Source organism: Bubalus kerabau, chromosome 19 (genome assembly GCF_029407905.1).
Source record: "Bubalus kerabau isolate K-KA32 ecotype Philippines breed swamp buffalo chromosome 19, PCC_UOA_SB_1v2, whole genome shotgun sequence".
In the NCBI taxonomy this organism is placed as follows: Eukaryota; Metazoa; Chordata; class Mammalia; order Artiodactyla; family Bovidae; genus Bubalus; species Bubalus kerabau.
The window spans coordinates 5,536,295-5,563,387 of NC_073642.1; the positions used below are offsets into that span (position 1 = coordinate 5,536,295).

At 38.8% G+C, this 27,093-nt stretch overlaps 1 protein-coding gene and 1 non-coding gene across 7 annotated transcripts in view; both read left to right on the top strand.

Annotated features, from left to right (window-relative positions):
- Positions 1–27,093, top strand: part of GABRG3 (gamma-aminobutyric acid type A receptor subunit gamma3) — a 650,486-nt gene that overhangs the window by 265,934 nt on the left and 357,459 nt on the right. The gene's annotated exons all lie outside the window — the stretch shown is intronic.
- LOC129634675 (U6 spliceosomal RNA) lies at positions 9,935–10,036 on the top strand. Its single transcript, XR_008705844.1, has one exon. It is a non-coding gene; the product is annotated as a U6 spliceosomal RNA (small nuclear RNA).

Genomic DNA, 27,093 nt, shown 5'->3' on the forward strand with positions numbered 1-27,093 from the left:
CTTGCTGCTTGGAAGGAAAGTTATGACCAACCTAGACAGCATATTCAAAAGCAGAGACATTACTTTGCCAACAAAGGTGCGTCTAGTCAAGGCTATGGTTTTTCCAGTAGTCATGTATGGATGTGAGTGTTGGACTGTAAAGAAAGCTGAGCACTGAAGAATTGATGCTTTTTAACTGTGGTGTTGGAGAAGATTCTTGAGAGTCCCTTGGACTCCAAGGAGATCCAACCAGTCCATCCTAAAGATTAGTCCTGGGTGTTCATTGGAGGGACTGGTGTTGAAGCTGAAACTCCAATACTTTGGCCACCTGATGCGAAGAGCTTACTCATTTGAAAAGACCCTGATGCTGGGAAAGATTGAGGGTAGGAGGAGAAGGGGACGACAGAGGATGAGATGGTTGGATGGCATCACCAACACAATGCACATGGGTTTGGATGGACTCCAGGAGTTGGTGGTGGACAGGGAGGCCTGGTGTGCTGCAATTCATGGGGTCGCAAAGAGTCAGACATGACTGAGCAACTGAACTGAACTGAACTGACACCACAAAGACTCCTCTCTTTACTCTCCTGAGTTCTATCTAAGACAGTGTAGTACACACTCCTTAATCCTTCAGCTCCTCAAAGGGACTAGTTCAGACACTCCTCTTTGCCTTCTGGGGCAACTCATCAGCAATCTCTTTCCCTGGGACAGGTTGGGAAGTGCACATTCATTCCCTGCCCCCGTTTCCATGGTAGTGAGAAAGTGAACAGCACTCAGTAACTACAGTGAGGACCAGAGCGGGAGGATCATCATTTTGAGTGATGAGGGACGTCTCACGGAGAGTGGGGAACCAGGGTTCAGGAGGCCACTCAGAGATCACTGGGTCCTTCAGCACATAAAGAGGCCCAAGTCTAGAGATGTGGGTAGGGAAACAATAGCCTCACAGATAGAGGATGACTTTCCCTGTCCTGAGGATCACACTGCAAGTCATGTGTGCCCCCAGAAAATACCTGAAAGTTTGTTCTTCAGGAGAGTTAAACAGGCAGGTAGTTGGGGGGAGGGGTTCCCTGAGATACTCCTGAGTTTACCCTCCCTGTCTGTAGCCTTGCACCTAGTTAAGCAGCAGCTTTTCTATATCTAAGACCTAATATAAATGGATAACCATGATCATCACAAAGTAAAAGGAAACCTGAGATGTAAACATGAAACATGTTGATTAAAAAAAAAAAAAAAAAAAAAGATTAGCTAATATTCCAGAGGAGAAAGTTTAGGAAACAGATAACTTCAAACAAAACACTCTGATTAGCATGGCTGGAGTGAAATTTTAAACATGGCAACTGTTAAAAAAAAAAAAAATACAACAAAACAGGATCTTATGATGGGTTAAGAACTGGGGAATAATAATAAAGGTTCTTTATATTAAGGAAATATAAAATTTGGTTAAAAAATGAGAGAGAAAGCACACAAAATTTCTTTTTAAAATAAAACTTCTTTGTTTTTCTCTTTATGACTTACTTCATTCTGTATAACAGGCTCTAGGTTCATCCACCTCAGTTCAACTGACTGAAATTTGTTTCTTTATATGGTTGAGTAATATTCCATTGTGTATATCCAGCGTCTTTATCCATTCACCTGTTAATGAACATCTAAGTTTCTTCCATGTCCTAGCTATCGTAAATAGTGCTGCAGTGAACACTGGGGTACATGTGTCTTTTTAAATTGTGGTTTTCTTAGGGTATATGCCCAGTAGTGAGGTTGCTGGGTCATATTGTAGCTTTATTCCTAGTTTTTAAAGGAATCTCCATATTGTTCTACATAGTGGCTGTGTCAATTTACATTCTCATCAACAGTGAGCAAGAAGGTTCCCTTTTCTCCACATCCTTTCAGCATTAAAAGTTTGTAGATTTTTTGATGATGGCCATTCTGACTGGTATGAGGTGATACCTCATTGTGGTTTTGATTTGCATTTCTATAATAGTGAGCAATGTTGAGCAACTTTTCAAGTGTTCATGATCCATCTGTATGTCTTCTTTGGAGAACTGTTTATTTAGGTCTTCTGCCCATTTTTTGATTGAGTTATTTGTTTTTCTGATTTTGAGCTGCAATTGCATATTAATGCATATATATGGAATCTAGAAAAAATGTGCTGGTGAACCTATTTGTAGGGCAGGCACAGAGACACAGATGAAGAGAATAGTCTTGTGAACACAGCGAGGGAAGAAGAGGCTGGGATGAACTGAGAAAGTGGCATTGAAATATATACATTAACATGTGTAAAACAGGTAACTAGTAGGAAGTTGCATAAAACAAAGGAAGCTCAGCCTAGTGCTCTGTGATGACAAAGAGGGATGAGATGGGGGAGGGGGGCAGGGAGGCTCAAGAGGGAGGAGATATATGTATACTTACAGCTGATTCACAGTGTTGTAAGACAAAAACCAAAGCAAAACTGTAAAGCTATTATCCTGCAATTAAAAATAAATAAAAATTTAAAAAGTAGAACATGAAAGGATAGTAAATATGAGTGTAAAGAAAAGAAGGAGTATTTCTTTAAAAAAAAAAAAAAATCCAGAATCCAGCCTAATAGACGTTTTAGGAAGAGGTCACAGAGTGAGTGGAGTTAAGGAAACTAGGAAATAAATAACTTAAAAATTTCTCAGTGGAAAATAAGTATTTATTTTGGAAAGGAAATCAAATGCCAAGTACCGTGACTAGAAAAATAAGAGATTTTTCTCTTCAATGCCAATCTGTAAAATTTTGGAGTACCAGGAATATAGGTCAGCTGTGAATAGAAAGAAAATTATGATGGTTTCAGAATCTCATCAATGACACTGGATGCTGAAACACAAAGGAGCTTTGAGAGGATGTGTTCAAACGTCTTGGGGAAAATAATTTTGTGTCTTAATTCCCATACCGAGCACTCAAATATATGTGATATGCTGTGTTAGTCAGCTAGGGCTTCCATAACCAAATAGCACAGATTGCATGGCTCAAACCACAGAAATTTATCTTCTCACAGTTCTGGAGGCTGGGAGTCTGAGCTCAAAATGTTGGCATGGTTGGTTCCTCATAAAGCCTCTCTCCTTGATGTGCAAACGACTGTGTTCTCACTGTGTCCTATGCAGACTTTTCTCTGAGCATACCTCCTTGACATCTCTCCCTCTTCTTACAAGACCAGAGTCTTACTGGATCAGGATCCTACTCTGACCTCATTTAACCTTAATTATACCTCTTTAAAGGCCCTATCTCCAAACAGTCACATTGGAGGAATTTTGGAGAAATATTAGTCCATAACATGTGTGATAGTAAAATAAAAACATTAATATATATCAAGGGCTAAGACAGTTTGCCTCCTTCAAGAAAAAAGGTAAATAAACCAAATGTGAAGAAAGATACTAGATCCAAGAGACAGGGAACCCAATGTAGGAGATAGATGAATAGAGTTCCAGGGCAATGCTCTGTAGAGTACACTAGCTGAAATGGACTGAATTGGTCGAGGGTCAGGAGGAAGAGCATTGGGACAAAGCAGGTATGCATTGGATGATGTAACATGGGCCAATAACACACGAATAAAAGAAAGACACCTGCATGCTTTCTGAGCAACTGCTCAGTCATGCCTGACTCTTTGCAACCCTGTGGACTGTAGGCAGATCCTCTGTCCCTGGGATTTGCCAGGCAAGAATATTGGAGTGGGTTACCACTTCCTCCTCCAGGAGATCTTCCTGACCCAGGGATCAAACCCACAGCTCCTATATCTCCTGCATTATCAGGCAGATTCTTGACCACTGAACCACTAGAGAAGCCTAAGAGAAAGACAATCATAAGGAAAAAAGTAAGACGTGCATAAATAAAATGGCACAATGCTGCTCTACCTATCTCTGTGGTAACAATGGAACAAAATAGAAAGCCCAGAGATAAATCCATGTACCTATGGACACCTTATCTTTGACAAAGGAAGCAAGAATATACAATGGAAAAAAGATAATCTCTTTAACAAGTGGTGCTGGGAAAACTGGTCAACCACTTGTAAAAGAATGAAACTAGAACACTTTCTAACACCATACACAAAAATAAACTCAAAATGGATTAAAGATCTAAACATAAGACCAGAAACTATAAACTCTTAGAAGAGAACATAGGCAAAACACTCTCCGACGTAAATCACAGCAGGATCCTCTATGACCCACCTCCCAGAATATTGGAAATAAAAGCAAAAATAAACAAACAGGACCTAATTAAAATTAAAATCTTCTGCACAACAAAGGACACTATAAGCAAGGTGAAAAGACAGCCATCAGAATGGGAGAAAATAATAGCAAGTGAAGTAACTGACAAAGAACTAATCTCAAAAATATACAAGCAAATCCTGCAGCTCAATTCCAGAAAAAGAAACGACCCAATCAAAAAATGGGCCAAAGAACTAAACAGACATTTATCCAAAGAAGACATACAGATGGCTAACAAACACATGAAAAGATGCTCAAGGTCACTCATTATCAGAGAAATGCAAATCAAAACCACAATGAGGTACCATTTCACACCAGTCAGAATGGCTGTGATCCAAAAGTCTACAAGCAATAATGCTGGAGAGGGTGTGGAGAAAAGGGAACCCTCTTACACTGTTGGTGGGAATGCAAAGTAGTAGAGTCACTATGGAGAACAGTGTGGAGATTCCTTGAAAAACTGGAAATAGAACTGCCATATGACCCAGCAATCCCACTGCTGGGCATACACACCGAGGAAACCAGAATTGAGAGACATGTGTACCCCAATGTTCATCGCAGCACTGTTTATAATAGCCAGGACATGGAAGCAACCTAGATGCCCATCAGCAGATGAATGGATAAGAAAGCTGTGGTACATATACACAATGGAGTATAACACAGCCATTAAAAAGAATACATTTGAATCAGTTCTAATGAGGTGGATGATACTGGAGCCTATTATACAGAGTGAAGTAAGCCAGAAAGAAAAACACCAATACAGTATGCTAAGTCACTTCAGTCGTGTCCGACTCTGTGTGACACCATAGACTGCAGCCCACCAGGCTCCCCCATCTCTGGGATTCTCCAGGCAAGAACACTGGAGTGGGTTGCCATTTCCTTCTCCAATACAGTATACTAATGCATATATATATGGAATTTAGAAAGATGATAACAATAACCCTGTATGTGAGACAGCAAAAGAGACACAGATGTATAGAACACTCTTTTGGACTCTGGGAGAGGGAGAGGGTGGGATGATTTGGGAGAATGGCATTGAAACATGTATAATATCATATATGAAACGAATCGCCAGTCCAGGTTCTATGCAGGGTACAGGATGCTTGGGGCTGGTGCACTGGGATGACCTGGAGGGATGGTACGGGGAGGGAGGTGGGAGGGGGTTCAGGATGGGGAACACATGTACGCCAGTGGCAGATTCATGTTTATGTGTGGCAGAACCAATACAATATTTTAAAGTAAATAGCCTCCAATTAAAATAAATAAATTTAAATTTAAAATAAAATAAAAAAACAGTCCTGCATTAAAAGGTGAGATTACAACTAAAAAAAATAAATAAAATAAAATTTTCAACTTCTAGAAACTTTAGACATGGAAACTTTGTTTGTAGGTGAAATTAGAAACAGAAATGGGACAAAAAGTCAGCTTACTGTGTGACAATGTGAATCAAGATTTATCTCCAGAAGAAGGAAGCAGTTGGAAGCAGACGATTTAAAGTTGCAAAGGTAACCAATATGGGAACCAGTCTTAGAGCCATATTGAGAGAGTTGATTTTCATATACTGGAGTCTAAAATTGGAAAATTAATACGTGTTCCAGTGGCAAAGCATTATCTAGAGAACTGACATTAAATATTAGAGTGAGAATCAGTGGAAAAAACTGATTTCCCCACCATTTGCCTCTGCTCAGGATAGAGGGATTTGGGTTGGTAAGATGGGCGAGGAGATGTCACTCTGCATCACATACCCTCCTGGTACTAGTCTATCTTTTCTCATATATGTGTTTAATTACATAAATATATCAAATGCATGTAATTATATATATGTGGCTGACATTTTAGTTGACAGAGAATTATAAGTAGAACCAACCTCTTCCTTCCTTTCCCCTTTATATAAACCTTCCCTGGTGCATATTTCTATCCTCAGGGGGTAACTTTCTAACTTGCAAAATTATTGAAAAACTTATTTCACTTCAAGTCATGCTATTGAATTTCCACATTTCTATCTTTTAAAAAAGCCTCCATTCTATGAGTTCACTTTTTTCATTCTTCAATTTTATGTATTAAGAATTGAGGCCAATAATATTATTTATTTCCTTATTTTCCCCTGTAAATCACTAGATCCCACCTCTACTACCCAACAGCTCTTTATAAAATGCATGTGCTCATTATTGTCACTTTCTCCTTTCTTTCCAACAGATCTCTGAGCAGAGTCCAACTTGCCTTTCTATTCTGACTATATGACAAATCAGAGCTCATTTTCAAGACTAGCCATTCTCTCTCAAATTCTTTTCTTTCTGAACATATTATATTAGAATAGAAGACAATGATCCATATTTGTGCATCTTATTTGGTCAGGAGCAAGAGACCTGAGTGTCTTTGAGGAAGGGAAAATACACTGTATGCCTTGTGAGAGAACAGAACATCTCACAGTTTAGAGGGACACTTATGTATTTCCTTTCATTGCGTATCATCTGTTTTTCCTTTTGTGATCAAAGCTGGAGGTAGTTGGTGGACTTTACTTTCCAGTCATGCTGGGCATCTTAAACCAGAGTCATCTCCATAATGCTTTCTTGTAAGAATACTATTTTCAAAGTAGGATGCAAAGAGATATGTTGATCTGTAATGAGTCTTAGTGGTTCTTTTCTACATCTCCATATCTCCTATTAAATGAATGATTTCTTTTTGGGATCCAGTTTTACCTTACCAAAGATGTGACATCTTAATCCCTTCCTCCCTCTGCCCTGTCTTCCACACTGAATAACCACTGGAATTTTGAGGATGTTTGTAAGGGTTTTTTGGGGGTTTTTTTCCCTTTTTTCTTTTTATGTTTGTAAGTTTTACTAACATATTTTTCATTCTTAATTATTTGTGGTGAGACAAATATCCTTACCTGATTTAAGCACTGCTGTCAGCAATTTGAGAACTTTCTGCTGCTGCTGCTGCTAAGTCGCTTCAGTCCTGTCCGACTCTGTGCGGCCCCATAGACGGCAGCCCACCAGGTTCCGCCGTTCCTGGATTCTCCAGGCAAGAACACTGGAGTGGGTTGCCATTTCCTTCTCCAATGCATGAAGTGAAAAGTGAAAGGGAAGTCGCTCAGTCGTGTCCGACTCTTAGTGACCCCATGGACTGCAGCCTACCAGGCTCCTCCGTCCGTGGGATTTTCCAGGCAAGAGTACTGGAGTGGGGTGCCATTGCCTTCTCCGTGAGAACTTTCTAGGGATGCATATTTAGAACCAAAAGACACTTAAATGACTTATCAAGAAGTCATTTAAGCTTTTCTTTTAATTAGCAAATAATTTTGAGAAAATAGAGTCCACTAAACTATAGGCTTTTTCTCCCTTCACTATGCCTAGTGCTCTTTTCTACACAAAAGAAACACACGTTTCCTCCACTGATTATTGTATCAGTTTGGCACAAGTGAGAGCCATTAGTTTTGAATCACCTGGGCTCTCATTTCCATCACAGCCAAAGATAACTGGTAAATGAATTCCTCTTTAGAAATAGAGTCATCAGAGCCCACTTGCATCAAACCCAGGGGCTATCACAGATAGCGCAGAATGTCAGGATTGCATCCAGGTTATAGAGAACGTAAAATTCCCTGGAAGAGTATCTACTTACTACTAGGATTTATAGTGGAGAGATTAGAAATAACTTAAATTCAACAGTGAAATGCAGTATCATAGCCACAATTTCTTTTTTAAGAGTTTAGTGACTGTTCTATACATCAGGGGACGACCCAGAGGGATGGAATGGGGAGGGAGGAGGGAGGAGGGTTCAGGATGGGGAACACATGTATACCTGTGGCGGATTCATTTTGATATTTGGCAAATCTAATACAGTTATGTAAAGTTTAAAAATAAAATAAAATTAAAAAAAAAAAAAAAAAAAAAAAAAAAAAAAGAGTTTAGTGATAACGTCAATCTCAACCCCAGTGGTTAGTCATCTGTAAACTGTACTGAGTCCCAAGAAAATCCACGTGAAATGTGTGACGGTGTTTTGCTTAAGTCACCAGATCCTGATTCCTGTAACCATTCATTCTGTAACAGAAATGATGCTGTGACTGATATTTGGATAGTTCCCCAAATTAAGAGATTTGAACTTGTCACTTTTTCAAATGAGCAAATGAATCCCATTAATAGCTGCTTCTAGGAGCAGATGGGAATATTTGATGCACAGATGGAAACCAAAATATTTAAAACTTTCATTTTCTTTCCATCTATCTGTGGGAATCATTTTTGTTTTAAACTTATCAACCAAAAAGTCTGTGCCTAGAATTCATTCTGCCAAGTCAACTGCGTTCAGTTGTGATTGTTCAAACAAATATTTGTAAATACTTTTATTTGTTGGGCCATGCCTCTTACTGAGACAATGGTAATTGTCCTCATGTTGAGTAGACAAACATTAAGCTGACCACTATTTTTAAAAAGCCACGGTGGTAATACATACTGGGAAAGAGAAGCACAGAATTCTGGGGGAATCCATAACCACATTTCCTGGAGGGTCAAGAAGGGAATATTGAGGGGCATGATGTTTGAGCTGACACCTGAGAGGTGAGCAAGGCACTGTTTAGCAAGGGAGGGGCACAGAGATGAGGAAATATCCTATTTGGAGGTAACATCAGAGGGAGGACCCAGTGGTGTAGAGAAACATAGACACGGTTGCCTCTGGAGGAACTGAGGAAGGCCAGAAAACTTAAAGCTCTCATGCCTGAGAAACAGCAGGAGAAACTTGCTGGGGATGACCAAGGCCTTCAGGAGTCTGGGGAAGTGTTGGACGCTCTGCAGGGGCGTTATGTGAATGGATATGCATTTTAAAGAGCCATTCTGGCCAATATTAGGAGAAAAGATTTCAGAAAGCAAAAGTGAATACTTTTGTTTTAGGTACATGCCCTTTATCAAATACGTTCATTGCAAGTGCTTTTTCCTAGTCTGCACTTGTCATTCATTTTCTTAACTGTATCTTTTGAAAACAGATATTTTCAATTTTGATGAAATCCAGTTTATCAGTTTTTTTCCATGGATCATGCTTTTGTAGTTTTATGTAAAATTTATCAGCAAATCTAAGATTTTCTTCTATGTTTTCTTCTAAAAGTTTTTAAGGTTTAAGTTTTATATTTAGATCAGCGACCCATTTTGAGGTAATAATTGTATGCAGTGTAAAATATGCATCAGAATTTATTTTTTTATATGGATAGATAATCTTTACACAGTATTTGTTGAAAGGATCATTCTGTGTTGTCTTCTTACATTTGTCAAAAATCAGTTATCCCTATGTGCGTCAATCCATATCTGGAATCAATCCTAACCACTTATTTGTCTTTATCACACTGTCTGGATTTACTGCATCTCTAAACTAAACCTTGAAATTGGATCTGTAGTTCTGCACCTTTGGTATTCTCTTTCAAAATTTTACTGGCTACTATGGGTGCTTTGCAGTCCCATATTTTAGAAATAGTTTGTCAATTACTAAAATAAAATCCGACTATATTTACATTTTTATTGTCTAGTCACTAAGTCATGTCTGACTCTTTTGCAACCCCATTAACTGTAGCCTGCCAGGCTCCTCTGTCCATAGGATTTCCCAGGCAACAATACTGGAGTGGGTTGCCATTTCCATATCCAGGGGACATTCCCAACCCAGGCATCAAACCTCTGTCTCCTGATTTGGCAAGCAGATTCTTTACCACTGAGCCACCAGGGAAGCCTGTAGTTTTATTAAGAATACATAAATAGGGCTTGCTTCAACAGCACATATACTAAAATTGGAATGATACAGGGAAGATTAGCATGGCCCCTGGGCAGGATGACATGCAAATTTGTGAAGCATTCCATATTTGTAATGGATCAGTGAGCTGGAAGATAAAATCGTGGAAATAACTGCTGAAGAGCAGAATAAAGTAAAAAGAATGAAAAGAACTGAGGATAGTCTAAGAGACCTCTGGGACAATATTAAACTCACCAATATTCAAATTACAGTGGTCCCAGAAGAAGAAGAGAAAAAGAAAGGGTGTGAGAAAATTTTTGAAGAAATTATAGTTGAAAAGTTCTCCAACATGGCAAGGGAAATAGTCATTTAAGTCCAAAAGGCACAAAGAGTCCCATACAGGATAAACTCAAGGAGAAACTCGCCAAGGCACATACTAATCAGACAAAGATTAAACACAAAGACAGTTAAAAGCAGCAAGGAAAAAGCAAGAAGTAACATACAAAGCAAGCCCCATATGTCTAACAGCTAATCTTGCAGAAGAAACTCTGCAAGCCAGAAGGGAATGGCAGGATATATTTAAAGTACTGAAAGGGAAAAATCTACAACCAAGACTACTCTAGATCTGGCAAGGATCTCATTCAAAATTGATTGAGAAATAAAAAGCTTTTCAAACAAGCAAACATTAAGACAATTCATTACCAGCAAACCAGCTTTACAATAAATGTTAAAGGGACTTATATAGTCAGGAAATACAAGAGAAGAAAAAGATCTACAAAATCAAACCCCAAACAATTAAGAAAATGGCAATAGGAACATATGTACCAATAATTACTTTACATATAAATTAATTAAATGCTCCAACCAAAAGACATAGACTGGCTGAATGGATACTAAAACAATACCCATATATATGCTGTCTACAAGAAAACCACTTCAGACCTAAATATTGAAAGTGAGAGGATGAAAATATATTCCATGCAAATGGGAAGCAAAAGAAAGCTGGAGTAGCAATCCTCATATCAGACAAAATAGACCTTAAAATAAAGAAGATTACAAGACATAAGAAAGGACACCACATGATGATCAAGGGATCAATCCAAGAGGAAGACATAACATTGTAAATATCTGTGCATCCAACACAGGAGCACCTCAATACATAAGACAAACACTAACAGACATAAAAGGAGAAATTGACAATGAACAATAACAGTAGTAGATTTAACACCCCACTTACAGCAATGGGCAGATAATCAAAACAGAAAATTAATAAGGAAACATGTTTTAAATGATACATTAGATGAGCAGACCTCATTGATATCTTCAGGACATTCCATCCAAATGCAGACTACAACTTCTCAAGTGCACATGGAACATTCTCCAGGAGAGACCACATCTTGGGTCACAAATCAAACCTCAGTAAATTCAAGAAAATTGAAATCATATCAAGCAATATTTCCAATAACAATGCTATGAGGCTAGATATCACTTACAAGAAAAACACTGTAAAAAGTCACAAACACATAGGGATTAAACAATACATTTCTAAATAATGAACAGGTTACTAAAGAAATCAAACAGGAAATCAAAAAAATCCTAGAAACGAATGACAATGAAAACATGACAACTCATACCTATGGGATGCAGCAAAAGCAGTTCTAAGAGGGAAGTTTATAGCAATAAAACCCTACCTCAACAAATAAGAAAAACATCAAATAGACAATATAACTTTACACCTAAAACAACTGGGAAAAAAAAAAAAAAAAGCCCAAAGTCAGCATAAGGAAAGAAATCGTGATCAGAGCAGAAATAAGTGAAAAAGAAATGAAAGAAACAATAGTAAAGATTAATAAAACTAAAAGCTGGTTCTTTGAGAAGATAATAAAACTGACATATGTTGTCATTATAGACATGCCTGAACCAGCTAAGTCTGCTCCTGCCCCTAAAAAGGGCTCTAAAAAAGCTGTGACCAAGGCCCAGAAGAAGGACGGCAAGAAGCGCAAGCGCAGCCGCAAGGAGAGCTACTCTGGGTACGTGTACAAGGTGCTGAAGCAAGTTCATCTGGGCACTGGCATCTCGTCCAAGGCCAAGGGAATCATGAACTCCTTCATCAATGGCATTTTTGAGCACATCGCTGGCGAGGCATCACACCTGGCACATTACAACAAGCGCTTGACTATCACATCCAGGGAGATCCAGACTGCTGTGCGCTTGCTGCTACCTGGGGAGCTGGCCAAGCATGCTGTGTCTGAGGGCACTAAGGCTGTCACCAAGTATACCAGCTCCAAGTAAATATAATATGCCTAGCTGCTGTTAACAGAGAAGGCAATGGCACCCCACTCTGGTACTCTTGCCTGGAAAATCCCATGGACGAAGAGCCTGGTGGGCTGTAGTCCATGGAGTTGTTAAGAGTCGGACATGACTGAGCGACTTCACTTCCACTTTATCCAGACTCATCAGGAGAAAAGAGAGAAGAATCAAATCAACAAAATTAGAAATGAAAAAGAAAGAGGTTGCAAGAGGCAAGGCAGAAAAAAAAAGTATTATAAGGCTTTTATGAAAAAAAAAAGGCAATAAAATGGATAACCTGGAAATGGAAGAAATGGAAGAAAAAGACAGATTCTTATAATTCAATCTTCTAAGATGGGACCCGGATGAAACATAAATTATGAGCAACCCAGTTATAAGCACTGAAATCAAAACTTTGATCAAAAAAACAAAAGTCCAGGACCAGATGGCTTCACAGGTGAATTCTATCAAACATTTAGAGGATCTAATGCCTATCCTTCTAAAACTATTTCAAAGGTTTCAGAGGAAGAAACACTTCCAAACTCATTCTACAAGGCCACTGTCACTCTGATACCAAAACCAGGCAAAGACAACACAAAAATAGGTAAGTACAGGCCAATATCACTGATGAACATAGATGCAAAACACTCAACAAACTTTTAGCTAACAGAATTCAACAACACATTAAAAAGCTCATACACCATGATCAAGATGGGGTTATTCCAGGAATGAAAGGGTTCTTCAGTTCAGTTCAATCATTCTGTCATGTCCAGCTCTTTGTGACCCCATGGACTACAGCACGCCAGGCTTTCTTGTCCATCAACAACTCCCAGAGCTTACTCAAACTCATGTCCACTGAGTCCGTGATGCCATCCAACCATCTCATCCTTTGTAATCCCCTTCTCCTCCCACCTTCAATCTTTCCCAAAGTCAGGATCTTTTCCAACGGTTCAATATACACAAATCAATCAATGCAAAGCACCATATTAACAAATTGAAAGATAAAAATGTGTGATAATCTCAATAGATGCAGAAAAAGCCTTTGACAAAATTCAGCACCCATTTATGATAATAACTCTTCAAAAAATTGGCATAGAAGGAAACTATCTCAACATAGTAAAGACTATATATGATAAGCACACATCAAACGTTATTCTCAGTGGTGAAAAACTGAAAACATTCCCTCTAAGATCAGGAACAAGACAAGGGTGTCTACTGTTACCACTATTATTCAACATAGTTTTGGAAGTCCTAGCTACAGCAATCAGAGAAAAAAAGAAATAAAAGGAATCAAGATAGGAATAGAAGAAGTAAAGCTCTCACTGTTTGCAGATGACATGATAATATATATAAAAAACCCTAAAGATATTATCAAAAATTACTAGAGCTAATCAGTGAATTTAGCAAAGTCGCATGATACAAAATCAATACACAGAAATCACTTGCATTCCTTTACACTAACAATGAAAATAAGAAAGGGAAATTAAGGAATCAATACCATACAACACTGCAACAAAAAGTATAAAATATCTAGGAATTAACCTACCTAAGGAGACAAAAGAACTGTATACAGAAAACTATAAGACACTGATATAAGAAATCAAAGACAACATAAACAGATGGAGAGATATTCCATGTTCCTGGGTAGGAAGAATCAACATTGTGAAAATGACTATGCTACCAAATACATTCTACAGATTCAATGCAGTTCCTATCAAATTACCAATATCATTTTTTACAGAACTAGAACAAAAAATTTCACAGTTCATGTGGAAACACAAAAGGCCCTGAATAGCCAAAGCAGTCTTGAGAAAGAAGAATGGAGCTGGAGGAATCAACCTTCTTGACTTCAGATTATAATAAAAAGCTACAGTCATCAAGACAGTATGGTACTGGCACAAAAACAGAACTATAGACCAATGGAATAAGATAGAAAGCCCAGAAATAAACCCATGCACCTGTGGGTACCTTATTTTTTTACAAAGGAGGCAAGAATATACAATAGAGTAAAGACAACCTCTTCAATAAGTGATGCTGGGAAAACTGGACATCTACATGTAAAAGAATGAAATTAGAACACTTCCTAACACCATACACAGCGATAAACTCAAAATGGATTAAAGACATAAATGTAAGACCATAAACTATTAATCTCTTAGAGGAAAAAATAGACATTGTTGTTCTATATCAACAGAAAACTTGTTGATATAAATCAAATCGAGATCCTCTATGAACCACCTCCTAGAGTAATAGAAATAAAAACAAAATTAAACAAGTGGGACCTGATGAAATGTAAAAGCTTTTACACAGCAAAGGAAACTTTATATAAACAAGGTGTAAAGACAACCCTTGGAATGGGAGAATATAACAGCATATGAAACAACTGACAAAGGATTAATTTCCAAAATATACAATCAGTTCCAATATACAACTCAATACCAGAGAAAACAAACAACCCAATAAAAAAGTGGGGAAAAGACCTAAACAGCCATTTCTCCAAAGAAGACATACAGAAGGCTAACAAACACATGAAAAGATGCTCATGTCGCTGATTATTAGAGAAATGCAAATCAAAACTACAGTGAGATATCACCTCACACCAGTCAGAGTGGCCATCATCAAAAAGTCTACAAATAATAAATGCTGGGGAAGGTGTGGAGAAAAGGGAATATTCTTGCACTGTCGGTGGCAATATAAATTGACACAGGCACTATGGAAGATGATAGGGGGAATCCTTAAAAGACCAGGAATAAAACCACCATATGGCCCAGCAATCCAACTCCTAGACACATACCCTGAGGAAACCAAAATTGAAAAAGTCATATGTACCCCAATGTTCATTGCAATACTATTTACAATAGTTAGAACATGGAAGCAACCTAGATGTCCACTGACAGATGAATGTATCAAGAAGTTGTGGTGTGTGTGTGTGTGTGTGTGTGTGTATATATATATATATATATATATATATATAATGGAATATTCAGTTCAGTTCAGTCGCTCAGTCATGTCCGACTCTTTGCGACGCCAGGCCTCCCTGTCCATCACGAACTCCCAGAGCTTACCCAAACCCATGTCCATTGTGTCGGTGGTGCATCCAACCATCTCATCGTCTGTCGTCCCCTTCTCCTCCTGTCCTCAATCTTTCCCAACATCAGGGTTTTTTCCAATGAGTCAGCTCTCCGCATCAGGTGGCCAAAGTATTGGAGTTTCAGCTTCAACATCAGTCACTCCAATGAATACCCAGGACTGATCTCCTTTAGGATGGACAGGTTGGATCTCCTTGGAGTCCAAGGGACTCTAAAGAGTCTTCTCCAACACCACAGTTCAAAAGCATCAATTCTTTGGCCCTCAGCTTACTTTATAGTCCAACTCTCACGTCCACACATGACCACTGGAAAAACCATAGCCTTGACTAGACAGAACTTTGTTGGCAAAGTAATGTCTCTGCTTCTCAATATGCTGTCTAGCTTGGTAATAACTTTCCTTCCAAGGAGCAAGCATCTTTTAATTTCATGGCTGCAATCACCATCTGCAGTGATTTTGCAGCCCAGAAAAATAGTCAGCCACTGTTTTGCATCTATTTCCCATGAAGTGATGGGACCAGATGCCATGATCTTCATTTTCTGAATGCTGAGCTTTAAACCAACTTTTTCACTCTCCTCTTTCACTTTCATCAAGAGGCTTTTTAGTTCCTCTGCACTTTCTGCCATAAGGGTGGTGTCATCTGCATATCTGAGGTTATTGATATTTCTCCCGGCAATCTTGATTCCAGCTTGTGCTTCTTCTGGCCTAGTGTTTCTCATGATGTACTCTGCGTATAAGTTAAATATGCAGGGTGACAATATACAGCCTTGATGTACTCCTTTTCCTATTTGGAACCAGTCTGTTGTCCCATGTCCAGTTCTAACTGTTGCTTCCTGACCTGCATATAGGTTTCTCAAGAGGTAGGTCAGGTGGCCTGGTATTCCCATCTCTTTCAGAATTTTCCACAGTTTATTGTGATCCACACAGTCAAAGGCTTTGGCATAGTCAATAAAGCAGAAATAGATGTTTTTCTGGATCTCTCTTGCTTTTTTGATGATCCAGCGGATGTTGGCAATTTGATCTCTGGTTCCTCTGCCTTTTCTAAAACCAGCTTGAACATCTGGAAGTTCACTGTTCACATATTGCTGAAGCCTGGCTTGCAGAATTCTGAGCATTACTTTACTAGCATGTGAGATGAGTGCAATTGTGCGGTAGTTTGAGCATTCTTTGGCATTGCCTTTCTTTGGGATTGGAATGCAAACTGACCTTTTCCAGTCCTGTGGCCACTGCTGAGTTTTCCAAATTTGCTGGCCTATTGAGTGCAGCACTTTCACAGCATCATCTTTCAGGATTTGAAATAGCTCAACTGGAATTCCATCAGCTCCACTAGCTTTGTTCGTATTAATTATTTCTAAGGCCCACTTGACTTCACATTCCAGGATGTACAGGTAAGTGATCATACCATCGTGATTATCTGGGTCGTGAAGCTCTTTTTTGTATAGTTCTCCTGTGTATTCTTGCCACCTCTTCTTAATATCTTCTGCTTCTGTTAGCTATAATCCTAAATGCAGTGGAAAATTGTTTTGAAGCATCTAATACTTACAGTCTTTTACAGTAGGAAATTCTTACTAACAAAATTCATATAAACTCAAAATAAATTACCTGAAAGGATGCTATAAATAGAAAAAAATGATGAATATTCCAAGTAGGATCCAAAATAGAAAAGATATAGAGCAATATAAGGGCTTCCCAGGTGGTGCTGGTGGTGGTGGTGGTGGTGGTTGTTTAGTCACTAAGTTGTGTCCGACTCTTGAGACCCCAAAGACTGTAGCCTGCCAGGCTCCTCTGTCCATGGGGTTCTCCAGGCAAGAATACTGGAGTGGGTTACCATTTCCTTCTCCACAGGTGGTCTAGTGGTAAAGAACCCATCTGCCAATGCAGGAGACATAAGAGATGCAGGTTCAATACCTGGGTCGAGAAGATCCCCTGGAGGAGGGCATGGCAACCCACTCCAGTATTCTTGCCTGAAGGATCCTATGTACAGAGGAGCCTGGTGGGCTATAGTCCTTATGGTCACAAAGAATTGGATATGAATGAAGCAACTTAGCACACACACAAAGCAATATAAAAAAGAATGAAAATTGAAAAGCCAAAAACCGCTCTTAGAAAAATGGACCAGAGAATTCATGGTCCAGTGGTTAGGATTCAGTGCTTTCACTGCTGTGGGCCTGGGTTTAATCCCTGGTCCTGAAAGATCCTGATAGCCATGTGTTATGGCCAAATAAATAAATAAATACTCTGAGGAAGGTAGAAATTAAAAGGAAGAAAAATGAATCAAATTTTTCTCTGTTAATATAATGAATGATCTGTGTTTGCACTTTAGGCCTAGAAATATCTCACTTACAAGAGGGAAAGCCCACAAAGAGAAGGTATGCAAATGCATAGCAGTTGAATTTTCTCTTCTGCCTTTAAGGCACAAACACAGGTGCAGGAGTAGTTTGGCCATCCTAGTTTTGTTTGGCAGAGTCTGTTGGCACCTGGTTATGCAGGCCTGCTTGTTCAATACAGAAATCATAGCCAAGTATATTTAAAGGAAAAATATCATTTATAAATGGTATATCTTAAATTCACAATCCAATACCAAAACATGTGAGGAGAATGGTTTAACTCAGCTAATCTTTGACAGTGATGGAAGCCAAGAGGTGTTCCAGAAAGAATTGGCAGGGGAACTTAAAGGGGTAAATTCAGGGTCCTGGGTGATGAGAATCATTATTTGTTATTATTTTATTATAATTCTACATGCTGTGAATACTGAGATTGAGCCTGAGCAGATATGGGAAGCACTGCCCCTTAAGGAATTTAGCTTTGCCCTCCTTTAATGCTGCAAGTATTCCAGATATCAGGGCCAGATGAGAAGGCAGAAAAGGCTCCTCCACACAGCTAGAGCTTTCTTGCTTGCCCTTCCCCCTGGGCTTATTGTCCTTACATATCTTACATCTGACCTTTTTGTCCTTACATCTCCAGGCCAATTGTGCAAGCTTTGGAGATATGCTTGTCTACTGCAGCAGAAATGCCTGCATGTGTGTGCCTCTGTCTTCCCATTACCCAGGCTCCCAGCCACTTGCTGTTGGCCTGGGTCATGCCATGTTCCAGGCACTGGAGGTGGAGGTAAAGGGGGTCCAGGCCTTTCCATCAGAGTGGCCACCTCCAGGATGGTTGGGAGGAGGTGGGAGGAATGTGGCTATTGTGTTATGTATCAGTCACAATCATAGTAAGAAAATCACACACACTCGGTATTCATTTGCTAGAAACTGTGTGTCGGAGTGAGACTATGTAGGGGGCTAGGGAATCCACCAGAGTGAAACCAGCTCCCGCATCTTAGGGGATCAAGAGGAAAGAGAAAGAGGACATATATGTACAGGCTTCAGGGACATCTTGAGGAAATGTGTGCATGAAAAATTTGTCAGTAAAGCCTACCTTTTCATCATAGTAACTGGGTTTGAAGTTTCTATAAACCTTCACAGGTATATTTCAATTTACCTAGGGATTCTCTCTGCATGTTTTCAAAAACCTAGGCAAAAAGATTCATCTATGATTGGCCTGCTCTGAACTCTTCAAAAGAATCTTTTGTTTGAATCAGGGCGGAATCATGCACCCAAGGATGGAGGAGACCTGCTAGAGCAGGTGTGGGCCATGGTGCAACATTCAGCCTCCTCTGTGTCTGTAACTGAGCAAACAAGGGGGCATACTTCAGGAGGAAGGGTGCATACCAAAAAGGGAGTACCTAAAGATATTGCTGCCGTTTATGTCAGAGAATGTTCCGCCTATGTTTTCCATTAAGAGTTTTATAATATCCAGGCTTACATTTAGGTCTTTAATCAATTTTGAGTTTATATTGTTTTATAGTGTTACAGGGTGTCCTAATTTCATTCACTTACATGTAGCTTTCCAGTTTTCCCAGACCACTAATTGATGGAACTGTCTTTTCCCCGTTGTGTATTCTTGCATCTTTGGTCATAGATTAGTTGACCATAATTGTGTGAGTTTGTCTCTGGACTTCCTATCCTGTTCCATAGATTTACATTTCTCTTTTTGTGGTTGTACCATAGTGCTTTGACTACTGTAGCTTTGTAGTATACTTTGAAGTCAGGAAGGCTGATTCCTCCAACTCCATTGTTTTTCTTTCTCAAGATTGCCATAGCAATCTTGCCAAAGATTTATTTGGGGTCTTTCCTGTTCCCATACAGTTTATAAAATTTGTTGTTCTAATTTTATGAAAAATGCCTTTGGTAATTTGATAGGGATTGTATTGAATCTGTAGATTGCTTTGGGTAGTGTAGTTATTTTGACAATATTGATTCTTCTAATCTAAGAGGGTGGTATATCTCACTATCCGTTTATATCATCTTTGATATCTTTCATCAGTATTTTATAGTTTTCTGAGTACAGGTTTTCTAGTTCATCTCCTAGAGTAATGGAAATAAAAACAAAAATAAACTAATAAGACCTAATTAAATTTAAATGCTTTTGTACAGCAAAGGAAACCATAAAAAAAAAAACGAAAAGAAAACTCACAGAATGGGAGAAAATATTTGCAAACAGAACGACTGACAAAGGGTCCAAAATATGCAAATAGCTAATGCAACCCAATATCAGAAAACAACCCAATCATAAAATGGGCTGAAAATATAAATAAATATCTCTCCAAAAAAGGCATTAGATAGCCAAAATAGACAGGAAAAGATGCTCAACATCACTAATTTTTAGAGAAATGGAAATTATAATGTAATATCACTTCACACCAAGCAGAATGGCCATAATTCACCTACACTGTTGGGAGGAGTATAAATTGGTACACCCACTGTGGAGAACAGTATGGAGGTTCCTTAAAAACCTAAAAATAGAAATATCATATAATCCAGCAATCCCACTTCTGGGCATATATCTAGAAAAAACCATAAGTCAAAAGGACATATGTACCCCAGTACTATATACAATAACCAGAATATGGAAGCAATCTAAATGCCCATTGACAAATGAATAGATAAAGACAATGTGGTACATGTACTCAATGGAGTATTACTCAGCCAGTAGAAAGAACTAAATAATGCTGTTTTCAGCAACACAGATGGACATAGAAGTTTCATACTGAGTGAAATAAGTCAGATATTGAAAGAAAAACATCATATGATATCTCTTATGTTGTTGTTTAGTCACTAAGTTGTGTCTGACACTGTTGCTATATGGACTGTAGCTTGCCAGGCTTCTCTCTGTCCATGGGATTTCCCAGGCAAGAATACTGGAGTGCATTTCCATTTCCTTCTCCAGGGGATCTTCCTGATGCAGGGATCAAGCCCACATCTCCCTCATTGGCAGGCAGATTTTTTTTACCACTGAGCTGCCTGGAAAGCCCAAGATATTGCTTATATTCAAATCTAAAAAAAAAAAAATAGTACAAATTAACCTAGTTATAGATAGAAATAGACTCACAGACATAGAAAACAAACTGATGGTCACCAAAGGCAAAAGGGGAGGGAAGGATAAATTAAGAGATTGGGATTAACATATACACACACTACTATACATAAATATAATAGATAACTAATAAGGACCTACTGTGTAGCACAAGGAACTCTACTCAATATTCATAATAACATATATGGAGAAGAATCTAAAAAGGGATGGATATATGTATATACATATATATTTTCACTTTCACTTTAGGGTACACCTGAAAATAACATAACATTGTAAATCAGTTGTACTCATTAAAAAAAAAAGCTGTATATTTTCTTTTTCCCTTTTCTTCTGTAAAATAACAGCAGAAACTCAATTCTTGGGGATCTGAATTAGAATCAGGGCAAGTGAATTTTTAGAAACTGTGGTTTTTAATAACGAGGCAGTAGTAAAGTGTTTGACAGAGTATTCAATTGAAACATGTTTTCTATAGCAGCGGTTTCCAATCTTTTTGGCACCAGGGACCAGTTTCATGGAAAATAATTTTTCCACAGAAGAGGGCTGGGATATTGGTTTGGGGATGATTCAAGCACATTACACTTATTGTTCACTTTATTTCTATTATTACATTGTGATATATAGTGAAATGATTATACAACACACCATAATGCAGAATTATTGGGAACCCTGAGCTTGTTTTCCTACAACTAGACAGTCCCATCTGGGTGTGAAGGGAGACAGTGACACCTGAAACATGTAGCTTATGTCCAAGTCTTCTCCAATGTCTTGTTTTGATTGCTATTACTGCAAAAAAACCTGCTTCAAAAAGATAGGATCTTGATAATGGAAGCAGGCGTTTGAGTGCTTTTGTGGCAACATCAGGATATTTCTCATTGACTATAATTAACATATGGAGATTTGAAGTTGTCTCAAACATTTCAAAAATTAATTTTTTCTTCTGTGAATTATATTTTTACATTTTAATATAAGCTGAATGAGATCTTTATTCAAAAGGAAATTTAATTATTTGTCACATTTGATTGCAAGTATTTTTCCTAGTTGTACATTTATTTTATTTTTATATAATTAAAATTATTTTTAATTGAAAGATAATTGCTCTGCAATATTGTGTTGGTTTCTGCCAAACATCAACATGAATCAGCCGTAAGTATACTTATGTGCCTTCCCTTTAAACCTCCCTCCTATCTTCCTCCCAGTCTCATTCCTCTTAAGTTGTTACAGAGGAAATTCCCATTGACTATCAGTTTTACATATGGTAATGTGTATGAGTCCTTGTTACTCTCTCCACATATCCCACCCTCTCTTTCCTCCCCTCACCAAACCCCTGTCCGTATCTATTCTTGATGTCTGTGTATCCATTGTGTGCTAAGTCACTTCAGTTGTGTCTGGCTTTTTGCAACCCTATGGATGTAGCCTACCAAGCTCCTCTGTCCATGAGATTATCCAGGCAAGAATACTGGAGGGGGTTACCATGCCCTCCTGCAGAGGATCTTCCCAAACCAGGCTTGAACTGGCATCTCTTGATCTTTCTAACCCAAGGATCAAACCCATGTCTTTTACATCTCCTGCATTGGCAGGCAGGTTCTTTATCAGTAGTTCCATGTAGGAAGCACACGCTGCCCTGCAAATAGATTCATCAGTATGACCATTATAGATTCCATGCATATGCATTAACATACGATATTTGTTTTTCTTTTTCTGACTTACTTCACTCTGCAAAATAGGCTCTAGGTTCATCCACCTCATTAGAACTGACTCAAATGGGCTCCTTTTTGGCTATTATGGGCTCCTATTATGGCTAAGTAATGTTCCATTGCATATATGTACCACAACTTCTTTACCCATTCATCTGATGATGGACATCTAGGATGCTTCCATGTCCTGGTGGTGGTTTAGTCACTAAGTCGTGTCCAGCTATTTGTGACCCCATGGACTGTAGTCTGCAAGCTCCTCTGTCCATGGGATTCTCCAGGCAAGAATACTGCCATTTCCTTCTCCAGGGGATCTTCTCAACCCAGGAATTGAACCTAGGTCGCCTGCATTGCAGGCAGATTCTTTTTACCAACTGAGCTACAAAAGAAGCTCAGTCCTAGCTATTGTAAATACTGCTGTATCAATTTATATTCCATCCAACAGTGGAAAAGGGTTCCCTTTTCTCCACACCCTGTGGAGTATTTATTTGTAGATTTCTTGATGATAGCCATTCTGACTGGTGTAAGATGATATCTCATGTGGTTTTGATTTTCATTTCTCTAGTAATGTTGAGCATCTTTTCATGTGTTTATTAGCCATCTGTATGTCTTTGGATAAATGTCTGTTTAGGTCTTTTGCCTATTTTTTGATTGGACTGTTTGTTTTATGGGTAATGAGTTGTATGAACTGCTTGTATGTTTTGGAAATTAATCCTTTGTCAGTTGTTTCATTTGCTATTATTTTTTCCCATTCTGAGGGCTGTCTTTTCACCATGTTTATACTTTCCTTTGATGTGCAAAAGCTTTCAGTTAAATTAGGTCCCACTTGTTTGTTTTTGTTATTTCCATTGGAGGTTGATCATGGAGGATCTTGCTGTGATTTATGTCATAGAGTGTTATGCCTATGTTTTCCTCAAAGAGTTTTATAGTTTCTGGTCTTACCAGAACGAGTTTAAATCTTTAACCCATTTTGTGTTTAATTTTGTGTATGGTGTTAGGAAGTATTCCAATTTTATTTTTTTACATGTAGTTGTCCAGTTTCCAAGCAGCATTAATTGAAGAGGATATCTTTTGCCCATAGTATGTTATTCTTTTGTAAAAATAAGTTCCCCCTTGGTGGGTAGGTTTTTCTCAAGATTGCTTTGGTTATTCAGGTCTTTTGTGCTTCCATATGAATTGTGATATTTTGGTCATATTTCTGTGTGAAAAGTGCCACTGGTAATTAGATAAGGATAGCATTGAATCTGTAAATTGCATTTTGTAGTATAACCATTTTGACAATATTGAATCTTCCAACCCAGGAACGTGGAATATCTCTCCATTTCTTTATGTCATCCTTGATTTCTTTCATCAGTGTCTTATAGTTTTCTGGATACAGCTCTTTTGTCTCCTTGTTTAGTCACTAACTAAACTGTTGTTGTTTAGTCACTAACATGTGCTCAACTCTTTGCAACCCCATGAACTCAAATACATCAGGTTTCTCTGTCCTTCACTCTCTCCCTGAGTTTGCTCAAACTCATGTCCATTGAGTCAGTGATGCTATCCAACCACTTCAACCTCTGTCGCTCCCTTCTCTTGTCCTCAATCTTTCCCAGAATTAGGGTCTTTCCCAATGAGTTGGCTCTTCACATCAGATAGCCAAAGTATTGGAGTTTCAGCTAGAGCACTAGTCCTTCCAATGAATATTCAGGGTTGATTTCCTTTAGGATTGACTGGTTTGATTTCCTAGGGACTTTCAAGAGTCTTTCCCAGCACCACATTTCAAAAGTATCAATTCTTCAGTGCTCAACCTTCTTTATACTCCAACTCTCACATCCCTACTTGACTCCTGGAAAAACCATAGCTTTGACTTTACATAGCTTTGACTCCTGAGACATCTGTATGCAGGTCAGGAAGCAACAGTTAGAACTGGACATGAAACAACAGACTGGTTCCAAAAAAGGAAAAGGAGTACGTCAAGGCTGTATATTGTCACTTTCCTTATTTAACTTATATGCAGAGTACATCATGAGCTGAGCTGGAAGAAGCACAAGCTGGAATCAAGATTCCCAGCAGAAATATCAATAACGTCAGATATACAGATGACACCACTGTTATGGCAAAAAGTGAAGAAGAACTAAAGAGCCTCTTGATGAAATTGAAAGAGGAGAGTGAAAAAGTTAGCTTAAAGCTCAACATTTAGAAGATTAAGATTACACCATCACTTCATGGCAAATAGATGGGGAAACAGTGGCTGACTTTATTTTTGGGGGCTCCAAAATCACTGCAGATGGTGATTGCAGCCATGAAATTAAAAGACGCTTACTCCTTGGAAGGAAAGTTATGACCAGCCTAGATAACATATTCAAAAGCAGAGACATTACTTTGCCAATGAAGGTCCATCTAGTCAAGGCTATGGTTTTTCCAGTAGTCATGTATGGATATGAGGGTTAGACTATACAGGAAGTTGAGCACCAAAGAATTGATGCTTTTGAACTGTGGTGTTGGAGAAGACTCTTGAGAGTCCCTTGGACTGCAAGGAGATCCAGCAAGTCCATCTTAAAGGAAATCAGTCCTGAGTGTTCATTGGAAGGACTGATGTTGAAGCTGAAACTCCAATACTTTGGCCACCTGATGCGAAGAACTGACTCATTTGAAAAGACCCTGATGCTGGGAAAGATTGATGGTGGGAGGAGAAGGGGACCTCAGAAAATGAGATAGTTGGGTGGTATCACCAACTCAGTTGACATAAGTTTGGGTAAGCTCTGGGAGTTAGTGATGGACAGGGAGGCCTGGCATGCTGCCTAAGAGTCGGACATGACTGAGTGACTGAACTGAACTGACTATACAAACCTTTATCAGCAAACTGATGTTTCTATTTTGTAATACACTGTCTAGTTTTATCATAGCTTTCTTTGAAGGAGCATGTGTCTTTTAATTTCATGGCTATAGTCGCCGTCCACATTGATTTTGGAGCTCGAGGAAATGAAATCTGACACGGTTTTCACTTTTATCCCATCTGTTTGCTATGAAGTGTTGGGACCAGTTGCCATGATCTTCATTTTTTGAACATTGAGTTTTAAGTCACATTTTACATTCCCCTGTTTTACCTTCATCAAGAGATTCTTTAGTTCCTCTTCACTTTCTGCCACTAAAATGATATCATCTGCATATCTGAGGTTGTTGATATTTTTCCTGGCAATCTTGATTCCAGCTTGTGAGTCATCCAGCCCAGCATTTCGTATGATGTACTCTCTATAAAACTTAAATAAGCCCAAGTGACTATATGAAACCTTGACATACTCCTTTCCCAATTTTAGCCAATCCATTTTTCCATGTCTGGCTCTAACTGTTGCTTCTTGACCTGTACACAGGTTTCTCAGGAGGCAGGTAAGGTGGTCTGGTTTTCCCATCTCTTGAAGAATATTCCACAGTTTGTTGTGATCCATGGAGTCAATAGCTTTAGCATAGTCAAGGAAGCAAAAATAGATGTTGTTTTGGAATTCTTTTGCTTTTTCTTTGTTTCAGCAAATGATGACAATTTGATCTCTGGTTCCTCAACCTTTTCTAAATCAAAATACATCTGAAAGTTCTCATTTCATGTACTGCTGAAGGCTAGTTTGAAGGATTTTGACCATTACCTTGCCAGCATTTGAAAAAACTGTAATTGTGTGAATATTTGAACATTCTTTGGCATTGCCTTTCTTTGGGATTGGAGTGAAAACATGTTTTCCAGTCCTATGGTCACTACTTAGTTTTCAAAATTTGCTGACATATTGAGAACAGTGCTTTAATAGGATCATCTTTTAGGATTTGAAATAGCTCAGATGAAATTCCATCACCTCCACTAGCTTGTTTGTAGCAATACAAAGAATTTTAGGTAGGTTTCAGTTCAGTTCAATCACTCAGTCGTGTCCAACTCTTTGCGACCCCATGAATCGCAGCACACCAGGCCTCCCTGTCCATCACCCACTCCTGGAGTTCACTCAGACTCATGTCCATCGAGTCAGTGATGCCATCCAGCCATCTCATCCTCTGTCGTCCCCTTCTCCTCCTGCCCCCAATCCCTCCCAGCATCAGAGTCTTTTCCAATGAGTCAACTCTACGCATGAGGTGGCCAAAGTACTGGAGTTTCAGCTTTAGCATCATTCCTTCCAAAGAAATCCCAGGGCTGATCTCCTTCAGAATGGACTGGTCGAATCTCCTTGCAGTCCAAGGGACTCTCAAGAGTCTTCTCTAACACCACAATTCAAAAGCATCAATTCTTCAGCATTCAGCTTTCTTCACAGTCCAACTCTCACATCCATACATGACCACTGGAAAAACCATAGCCTTGACTAGATGGACCTTTGTTGACAAAGTAATGTCTCTGCTTTTCAATATGCTGTCTAGGTTGGACATAACTTTCCTTCCAAGGAGTAAGCGTCTTTTAATTTCATGGCTGCAGTCACCATCTGCAGTGATTTTGGAGCCCAAAAAAACAAAGTCTGACACTGTTTCCACTGTTTCCCCATCTATTTCCCATGAAGTGATGGGACCAGATGCCGTGATCTTCGTTTTCTGAATGTTGAGCTTTAAGCCAACATTTTCACTCTCCTCTTTCACCTTCATCAAGAGCCTTTTTAGTTCTCCTTCACTTTCTCCCATAAGAGTGGTGTCATCTGCATATCTGAAGCTATTGATATTTCTCCCAGCAATCTTGATTTCAGCTTGTGCTTCTTCCAGCG